We start from the raw sequence: 10848 nt of genomic DNA, 5'->3' as shown, positions 1-10848 counted from the left end.
GAGCTTAGAGAGTCACTCTGGGCTGTAATTGTCAGAGAAAATTTTATGATCGGGGAACTTGAGCAGGGGTTTAAAGAACTCTGAGATCAGTCTTAGAAGGGTAGAAGGGTCATCTTAGAGGTCATTTAAGTCATCCTCTCACCCTTCACAGAAAGGCCAATACAACCACCAAGAGTTTAAACATCCTCTGGCTAAACTCTTTTTTTTTTTTTTTTTTTCCTACGGTACGCGGGCCTCTCACTGTTGTGGCCTCTCCCGCTGCGGAGCACAGGCTCCGGACGCGCAGGCTCAGCGGCCATGGCTCACGGGCCCAGCCGCTCCGCGGCATGTGGGATCTTCCCGGACCCGGGAACAAACCCGCGTCCCCTGCATCGGCAGGCGGACTGTCAACCACTGCGCCACCAGGGAAGCCCTGGTTAAACTCTTTGAATAACTCTCTCTCTCTCTCTTTTTTTTTTTTTTTTTTTTTTGTCTATGTCGCACGCTTGCGGGATCTCAGTTCCCTGATCAGGGATTGAACCTGGGGCACAGCAGTGAAAGTGCTAAATCCTAACCACTAGACCACCAGGAAACTCCCTTTTCTTTAATTGTTAAAATATTCTTTCAACAAAACTGGAATATGTCTCCTGCTTCCAAACACTGCTCTCTGGAGTTACACAAAATGTATCATTATTCTTTACCAATGACAGCCCTTCCTTTAAATATTTTAAGATTCTTATTATGAGCCTCCTTTCCTTCTCCAAGCTAAACTATCCTTCAAATAGTCTTCATATTGCTACCCAAAACCTGGTTTCACCTCTTGGTGGGTGTCGAGCCAACAGACACAACCAAGCCAAAGATAGGGAAAAGCAAGAATTTATTATTACTAGCAGCAAGTAGGGAGAACACCGGGGATCTTTCCCAAAGCAGCATCTCCCTGAACAGCAAAACTGGGGAACTTTTAAGCTAAGGGTACACGCATATTCATAAAGGGGCTTGAGCAGAGAACTCAGCACAGAATTGGGGCAAAGGTCAACAGAGTCCAAGCTTTAGCTGATTGAAGTCGGGAGGGTCAACATCATCATTCCATCCTCCACCTGGTTGGGGGCCTTAGTTCTTACAGAACTCAAGGATATATTATTATGTATATCCCTTGAGGAGGAACTAGGACTCCGCTTTATCACTGCACTACTGTTTGACGGCCTTTTCTCTGTTCTTGCATTCGCATTCCTTTGTTCCCTTAATATCATTAATTACTGAGACCTGTTCAAGGGGCAAGAATTGCGGCCAGGCTTAGATCACAAAATGGCTTAGGCCAAAATGGCTTCTCTTATGTCAAGAAAGCCATTCCTGGTCTCTTTCTCCTGGGACCCCCTAACTTATCTGCTTACAAAATAGCACAGATTTACATGCCAACCCCCAATTACTCTCACTCCTCTGGATAACCCCTTGTTTATTACTGTACCAAGAACGGAACCAGGCACTGGAGAAACCATCTCTATGGGATGGACAGGTCTCAGTTCAAACCGAGTTCCCCAATCTAGCTACCTTGGCCAGCTCACATCTGTCTGAAACTTTCTCCAACCAGAAGGTAGTTATGATGATGGTAATATGACTTACCTTATGGCAAAATAAGAATTAAATAATATAATTGATGTACTATGCTTAGCACAGGGCCTGGTACATTTTAAGTACTGAAATGGTAGCTATTTCCATCACTCTTATTATTTACAGTCTAAGAATGCATTTGCAACCCACACACTTATGGTCAATTAACCTATGACAAAGAAGGCAAGAATCTACAGTGGCGAGAACACAATCTCTTCAATAAGTGGTGTTGGGAAAACTGGACGGCTACACGTAAAAGAATGAGATTAGAACATTTCCTCACACCATATTCAAAAATAAACTCAAGGGCTTCCCTGTTGGCACAGTAGTTAATAATCCACCTGCCAATGCAGGGGACACGGGTTCGAGCTGGTCCGGGAAGATCCCACATGCTATGGAGCAACTAAGCCCATACGTCACAACTATTCAGTCTGCGCTCTAGAGCCCGCGAGCCACAACTACTGAGCCTGCGTGCCTAGAGCCCGTGCTCCCCAACAAGAGAAGCCACCGCAATGAGAAGCCCACGCACCGCAACGAAGAGTAGCCCCTGCTCACCACAACTAAAGAAAGCCTGTGTGCAGCAACGAAGACCCAACGCAGCCAAAAATAAAATAAAATAAATAAACTTTTTTTAAAAACTCAAAATGGGGGCCTTCCCTGGTGGCGCAGCGGTTGGGGGTCCGCCTGCCGATGCAGGGGACACGGTCCGGGAGGATCCCGCATGCCGCGGAGCGGCTGGGCCCCTGAGCCATGGCTGCCGAGCCTGCACGTCCGCAGCCTGTGCTCCGCAGTGGGAGAGGCCAGAGCAGTGAGAGGCCCACGTACCGCAAAAAAAAAAAACAAAACAAAAAAACCAAAATGGATTAAAGAGCTAGAAGAGAACATAGGCAGAACACTCTTAGACATAAATCGTAGCAATATTTTTTTGGATCTGTCTCCTAAGGCAAAAGAAATAAAAGTAAAAATAAACAAAAGTAAAAATAAACAAATGGGACTTAACTAAACTTAGAAGCTTTTGCACAGCAAAGGAAACCAGCAACAAAAGGAAAAGACAATCTGCTGAATGGGAGAAAATACTATTTGCAGATGATATGATCAATAAGGTGTTAATATCCAAAATATATAAACAGCTCATACAACTTAATATCAAAAAAAACCCAATTTTAAAACAGCCCAGATAGACAGTTTTCCAATGAAGACATACAAATGGCTAACAGGCCCATGAGAAGATGCCCGACATCACTAGTTATTAGAGAAATGCAAATCAAAAGCACAATGAGATATCACCTCACACCTGTCAGAATGGTTATTATCAAAACATCTACAAATAACAAATGTTGGCAAGGATGTGAAGAAAAGGGAACCCTTGTACACTGTTGGTGGTAATGTAAATTGGTGCAGCCAGTATGAAAGTTCCTCAAAAACTAAAATTAGAACTATCATACGATCCAGCAATTCCACTCCTGGGTGTATAGCCAAAGAAAACAAAAATGCTAATTTGAAAATATACATGATGCATCCCAATATTCATAGCAGCATTATTTACAATAGCCAACATATGTAAGCAACCTAAGTGTCCACCAGCAGGTGAATGGATAAAGAGGATGTGATTGATACACACACTCACACACACACACAATGGAATACAACTCAGCCATGAAAAAGAATGAAATTCTGCCATTTGCAACAACTTGGATGGACATGGAGAGTATTATGCTTAGTGAAATAACTCAGACAGAGAAAGACAAATACTGTATGTTATCATTATATGTGGAATCTGAAAAATAAAACAAACAGATGTATATAATGAAACAGACTCACAGATAGAAAACAAACTAGTGGATACTAGTGGGGAGAGGGAAGGAGGACAAGATAGGGGTATGGGATTAAGAGATACAAACTATTACGTATCAAATAGACAAGCAACAAAAATATATTGTACGGCACCAGGAAATATAGCCTTTATCTTGTAATAACTTTAAATGGAGTATAATCTATAAAAATATTGAATCGTTATGCTGTATATCTAAAATTAATATAATATTATAAATCAACTATACTTCAATTTTTTAATGCATTTGTAAATATGATTATTAATATTATAGATAACTAATAACATTAATATTATTATAACTACTAAGTTATTTATAGTCAATTTGCCGCAAACCAAAACCCATAAGCCTTTTATTTTCACTTGGACTACTATTAAATCAGGTCTCTCACATACTATATCTATACTACTGGGGGGGGGTTGTTTTGTTTTAATATTTATTTACTTATTTATTTGGTTGCACAAGGTCTTGGTTGCGGCAGGCAGGGTCCTTAGTTATGGCATGCGAACTCTTAGTTGCAGCATGCATGTGAGATCTAGTTCCCCGACCAGGGAGCGAACCCGGGCCCCCTGCGTTGGGAACACAGAGTCTTAACCAGTGCGCCACCACGGAAGTCCCTATACTATTGTTTTTAACCAAAGTACATTTTGCATTTATACCCACTCAATTTCATATTTTTTGTTTTGAAAATGAATTAATATACAGAAAAGCAGACATGTAATAATGATTAAAATAAATACAAATAACATGTATTCCAGTTATTTCCATATAAAACATTTATGTATATATTAATATTTACAAAGCATGAAAGTAATTTTGGGGCATGCAAATAATTTGATATTCACCAGGTTCCTTTTCCCATAAAGTTGATTAAATAAATAATAAATTTTAAAATTTCATTATCATTGACATTTGTTTTCTGTAGTCTTTTTTGAAAGCCAGATTTTGTAAACTTCAGACTGGTGAGTTTGTCCGCAAAGTAGAAAATTCTGGAAGGGACTATTAAATATAAATCTTGATTCTGTCATCCAGTATATTAGTAGTTGCACCTGAATCTGTGTTATATGCAAATTTCATACACATGCTATCTATGACCCAGTTCAATAAGTTAATAAAAATATTGAAGAAGGACAGAGTTGAAAACAGAATCCTTAAGTGACCTCTTTCCGAGCTGGCATAGTACACTAATAGCACTCTAGGTATTGATATTTCCAGAGGTTCCTGTTGAGAGATGGTGTGCTTCTGTCATATGCTGGTCATATGGATACCTTACATTTTATAATCAATCTGGTTAGTCATTTTGCTTTACTCTCTAGGAAGACCAAGCCCAAATTTGACATGCATTCATTTCACCTGACTTTATCCTGACTTCACCTGACTATGCTATTCAATCTTCCCTTAGCCCTGACATTTTTTTTTTCTATTTTCCTTTTTGGAATGTAGGGTTTTCTGTACATACAAACATACTGTAGTAATGCTGTGATGTGCTACCCAGACTCCCTTTCAGAAATGAAGAACAATTTCCCCAGCTGTTGGTCTCTTTGGGAATTGCCTCCACCAAAGAGAGGCACCTTCCCAGGGGAGGAGATTAGATATGTACAGGGATTAGACATATATCTAATGTCTAATCCCTGTAAATTGTTCATGGGTCACCTTGAAAGAAGTGTCAGGGGAATAGTGGAGTAAGCAATAAAACCTGTATGGAGTAGGCTGAGGAGAGAATGTAAATCGAAGAAATATAGACTATGGCTACAGGCACTTCAAGAGAGATTTTGCTGAGAAGGGCAGCAGAAAAAAGGAGCGGCAGCTGGAAGGGTGCTGGATGAAGGTAGAGCACGTATTTGGTTTACATGGAAATGATTGTTTGCTAATGACAATGACCCAGTATAAAGGAAAAAATTAATGCTGTATGAAACAAGAGGGGTTAGTTGCGGTACCAAGTTCTTGAGGAGAGAGGAGATGGGATCCAGAGCCCAAGTTGAGGGTCAAAAGGGAGCAGAGACAACCATCCACCATGACAAGAGGGAAGTATATGGTACAGTTGGTACATTTGTTGGTGGGAGGATGATAAAAATTTGGTCTGCCTTCTGTTCTCTGGAGCGTGAGGTAAAGCCATCAGCTAAAGTACAGAGGAAAAAAGGAAGTTTAGGAGATTGAAGAGTGGGGAGAAGCAGAGACAGAAACTGAACATACTAGGGAAGTGTATTAGGCCTGGTGAGCAGTATCAAGTGCCTACTAGATATTTTGGACATAAATTTAAAGAGAGACCAGTCAAGCTGGTATGAATTTTACTCCAGCTGTTTGACTGCAGGAAAAGTGTAAGTGGTTAGTTGGGTGGGACCACAGTTGGGATTTTCCTAGTAAGTGGATGGAGAAAGCAGCAGGGATGCTAACGAGGTGTTCAAGGGAGTGGCATTTTACTAATTCTCTCTGTGTCATTCCCAGAGTTTCTTTTTGCTAATATAAGCAATTATAAACACGTATTCATATTATCTTACTTTTTTTTTTACACTACTTTTTTTTTTTCACTTGAAACATGTCTTGGAGATCCTTCGCAAGTGCACTGTTTCCTCATTCTTTTTTACAGCTACATAATATTCTATTGTACGTTTATAATGTTGTTTATTTAGCCAGTTTTAACTTATAGATACCTGGATTGCTTCCAGTCTTTTGCTAACATAAATAAGGTAATGAGGGCCTTCCCTGGTGGTCCAGTGGCTAAGATTCTGTGCTTCAACTGCAGGGGGCAGAGGTTCAATCCCTGGTCGGGAACTAAGATCCCTGCGTGCTGCGGCCAAAAAATAAATTAATTAATTAAAAAAATAAGGTAATGAATAAACACATACATATATCATTTCACACGGATGCAAGGTTATTTGTCCGATAAATCTCCAGAAGTGTGAATGCTGGGTCCAAGGATATATGCGGTTATTATTATTTTTTTAATATGTTTTTTCAGGTCATTGTCATTAATCAGCGTTTATTTTATATTATTTTATTTTATTTTTTAAGAAGATGTTGGGGGTAGGAGTTTATTAATTTATTTTTTATTTACTTTTGCTGTGTCGGGTCTTCGTTTCTGTGCGAGGGCTTTCTCTAGTTGCGGCAAGGAGGGGGCCACTCTCCATCGCGGTGCGCGGGCCTCTCACTGTCACAGCCTCTCTTGTTGCGGAGCACAGGCTCCAGACGCGCAGACTCAGTAGTTATGGCTCACGGGCCTCGTTGCTCCGCGGCATGTGGGATCCTCCCAGACCAGGGCTCGAACCCGTGTCCCCTACATTAGCAGGCAGACTCTCAACCACTGCGCCACCAGGGAAGCCCGCGGTTATTATTGTAAGGCCAACTGGCCCGAGGCAGGGGAACACAATCAGATTCACAGGTTGCATCAGACCGAAATTCTCCAGACCACCCAGTTCCAGAAGCTGCCCTGGAGACATTCCGGACCACCCAGTTCCAGGAACTGACCTGGGCACTTTGAACCCAGCCCAGCCTTCCCGCCTTTCGAGGGGCGGGACTAACGGTCCCCCAGGATACCCGAAAAGACCACCAAATAAGGAATACCCTGCGCCCTCCCAGATTCACCACACCCCTTTCCCTTCTTCCCCTATAAAATCTTGCCCAACCCTCGCCCGGGTGCGACTTCTCTGGCCCCTTTCTCTCGGACCAGTGAACCTCGCCCCGGAGCGCTCCCTAATGAAGCTCACTTGAAGCTTTCCTCTGTTTCGTGGTGCCGTTTGTTAAGATCCGACCTTATATTTGGTGCCGAAACCCGCTCCTCCCCTCCCCCAGGAGACAACCAGGGAACCTCTACTCATCCACCCAATCCGGCAGAAAACGGGGTAAGTCCCCCTCCCTTGTTCCCTCCGACCCTCAGAGTCCCTGCCCACCCGACTCCCTGTCCTTAATCACGGCCGCGTCAGGGATTCCTCCGTCCTCTCTCCGGGCCTCGGGCAACTGTGGAGACGTCCCAATCGCCTGACCGCCCTCCGACCTGCCGTGAATTGGAGACTGAGACCAGGGACGCCTCTCTCCCTCTCCATTCACTCAGGGACAGACTGGGGTTCATGGGAACCTCACAATCGAAACCAGATTCTAAGACGCCCCTGGGGTGTCTCCTAGCCAATTTTACAGCCCTCGGCTTCTCCCAAGATTTCCGTTGCCGACGGCTTATTTTCTATTCCACTGTGGCCTGGCCACAATATCCTCTAGACAATCAATCCTAAAAGGACTTTCGATTTTAACATCCTCCGTGATCTAGATAATTACTGCAGCAGGACGGGCAAATGGTCCGAGGTCCCCTATGTTCAGGTTTTTTGGTATTTGTGCTCCCGCCCCTCCCTTTGCGTCGATTGTTCCACTTCCCAGATCCTTCTTGCCAAACAGACATCTCCTACATTCAAGCCCTTAATTTCCTTTGACGATGACCCCTCTCCACTAGCCGACCCACCGAATCTCTCGCCTCTCCCCCCTCCAGAGCTCCTCTCCAACCTCCACCCTACCCTGAGGCGGTCCCTCCTCCTCCCGAACCCGCTCCGGCCCCTCCAACCGTTCCCCCACCTCGGTTTCTCCTCCCACGCCCTTGCTTCGCCAATTAGTGCACATACACACTCTCACGACTCCCAAGATTCAAATCTCCTCTGCCCTCTGAGGGAGGTAGCAGGAGCGGAAGGACTGGACAGAGTCCATGTCCTTTTCTCTCTCCAGGACCTCTCTCAAACTGAAAAACGATTAGGCTCCTTTTCTGCCGACTCTTCCCTCTACATCAAAGAATTTCGCTCTCTCTCTCAAGCTTACGATCTAACCTGGCACGATATCTTTGTGATCCTATCTTCTACTTTGACCCCTGACGAAAGGGAAAGAATTCAAACTGCTGCCCGAAACCATGCAGATCAGGTTCACCTTACCAACAACTCCATGCCTGTCGGAGCGACTGCCGTACCCGGCACCGATCCAGGCTGGACTTACCAGGATGGCCAAGATGGCCGCCGTAAACGCGACCTCATGATCCAATGCCTCCTGGCTGGCATGCAGGCTGCCGCTCATAAGGTAGTCAATTTTGAAAAACTAAAAGAGATAACCCAAGAACCTAACGAAAATCCAGCTATCTTTCTCAATCGCCTTACAGAGGCCTTAACTCTCTACACCCGGCTGGACCCCGACACCCCGGCAGGGGCAGCGGTCCTAGCCACCCATTTTATCACCCAATCAGCCCCGGACATCCGAAAGAAATTAAAACGGGCAGAAGACGGCCCTCAAACCCCTATTTGAGATCTGGTAAAGATGGCCTTTAAAGTCTATAATGGCCGTGAGGATTTGGCAGAATCCAGCCGACAGGCTCGGATGCACCAGAAGGTGGCCCTCCAAACCCAAGCTCTTGTAGCCGCCCTAAGGCCGGCCATCTCCCGTGGATCACAGCATCCACGGGGTCTGCAAAAGGCAACCCCGCCGGGGGCCTGCTTCAAATGCGGAAAAGAAGGCCACTGGGCTCGCCAATGTCCCAATCCCCGACCTCCTTCTAAGCCCTGTCCCAGCTGCGGGCTAACGGGCCACTGGAAGAGTGACTGCCCTACGACTGGCCCTCCCTCAGCGTCTCCACGCGCGGGGCAGGCCGACCCAACGGCATTACCATTCGAACTGCTGGGATTGGCTGACGACTGATGGCGCCCGGACTCGAAGACCCCCATCGGACTCGAAGACCCCCATCACCCTCGCCGAGCCCAGGGTAACGCTACAGGTAGCGGCTAAGTCCATCTCATTTCTGGTGGACACGGGGGCTACCTATTCGGTCCTGCCTACTTATTCTGGGCCAGTTTCTCCTTCCCAGATCTCGGTCATGGGTATTGATGGCAAACCATCCTTCCCACTCCAGACCGGTCCACCCCTGCTGTCTGCTTCACTTACGATCAGACCCGAGACTACTGTCAATGGTGGAATGAGACCTATGGGGGGGTGCCCCTATCACTCATGTAACATCCATGTGGCAAAACTAGATACCAGGAGCTCGCTCCGACAATCCCACCTGCTCACCACAAATGGCAAGGGTCAATTATTCATCAACATCAAAGATCCCTGGGACACAAGATGGGTAAAAGGGGTACAAGGAAAAATCTACCGATGGGCAACTGATGCCTACCCCGTGGGCTCTATCAGGGTCTTTCGCTCATATATCAGTTTGATTCCCAAAGTTATCCAACAGTTGAGCAAACAAGCCACTGCCATCCAGGAAACAGAACAAGCCCTAAGACACGAACTACCTCACCCCGAACACAAAGAGGATCCTTTCTCTTGGTTGACCCTCGTCCGTCAAGCAGTACAGATACTCAACCACACAGGAATAGGTAACATCTCCGACTGCTTTCTATGTGCCTCGCCTGGCCGGCCACCCTTGACTGCTGTCCCGCTCGACCAGCCCTTCAATTCTACTTCCCACACCTCCCAAAACCCACCTCTTTCCCCGTTAAAAGTCCCCATATTCCTTGATTCAAAAAATCTCACCATCTGTTACGGCAGCCGCCCAAATCTAGCTGATACTGGGTTTCTTTGCAACTCATCCCTCACGGTAAGCACATCAATTAAAGCACCACCAGGCACGTTTTTGTGGTGCAATGGTTCCCTCACAAAAGAGATCAATTCTTCCTCCCCCTTCCCATGTATCCCCGTTACTCTCGTCCCACAACTCACACTGGATAGCCAAGCCGAATTTTCCTCGCTAATCACGCCGCCCTTTACCCGACGAAAAAGAGCTATCTTTCTTCCTCTGGTCGCAGGCATCTCTCTCACCTCCTCCCTGGTCGCTGCAGGCCTCGGGGGGAGGGAGCTCTAACACACAGTGTTTCAACATCCCGCGACTTAGAACATAAACTCCAGCTAGCCATTGAAGCCTCTGCCGGCTCCATCTCCTCTCTCCAGCGCCAAATCACCTCCATAGCCCAAGTCGCTCTCCAGAATCGACGAGCCCTGGATCTCCTGACGGCCGACAAAAGAGGTACCTGCCTCTTCCTACAGGAGGAATGCTGCTATTACATCAATGAAACAGGACTCGTCGAAGACAACGTAAAAGCCCTCCATCGCTTAAGAGAAGAACTCCAACGCAAACACCAACAGTTCGCCTCCCCAATTCCCGATTGGTGGCGATCCACCCTCTATACCTGGCTAACACCAACCTTAGGCCCTTCAATTCTCATCTGTATCTTGCTCACGTTTGCTCCCTGTTTTCTTAGTTTCCTTCGCAGGCGCATGGAGGAAGTCTCTCGGGTGGCCACAAACCAAATGCTCCTCGGCCCTTACACCTTGCTTCCTACAGAACCCCCCACTGGTCTCCCCTAAGCCTCGGACCTCTGGTCGCCCGACTCCCCTTTCGACGCCCCCATTCAGCATGAAGTAGCCAGAGAACAGAACGCCGCCCCATTACACCAAAGATGTCGGGATG

The sequence above is a fragment of the Leucopleurus acutus genome, assembly GCF_964270905.1.
Source record: "Leucopleurus acutus genome assembly, chromosome: 2".
NCBI lineage: Eukaryota > Metazoa > Chordata > Mammalia > Artiodactyla > Delphinidae > Leucopleurus > Leucopleurus acutus.
The sequence above is the reverse complement of the archived record's forward strand: the minus strand, read 5'-3'. Positions refer to the sequence as shown.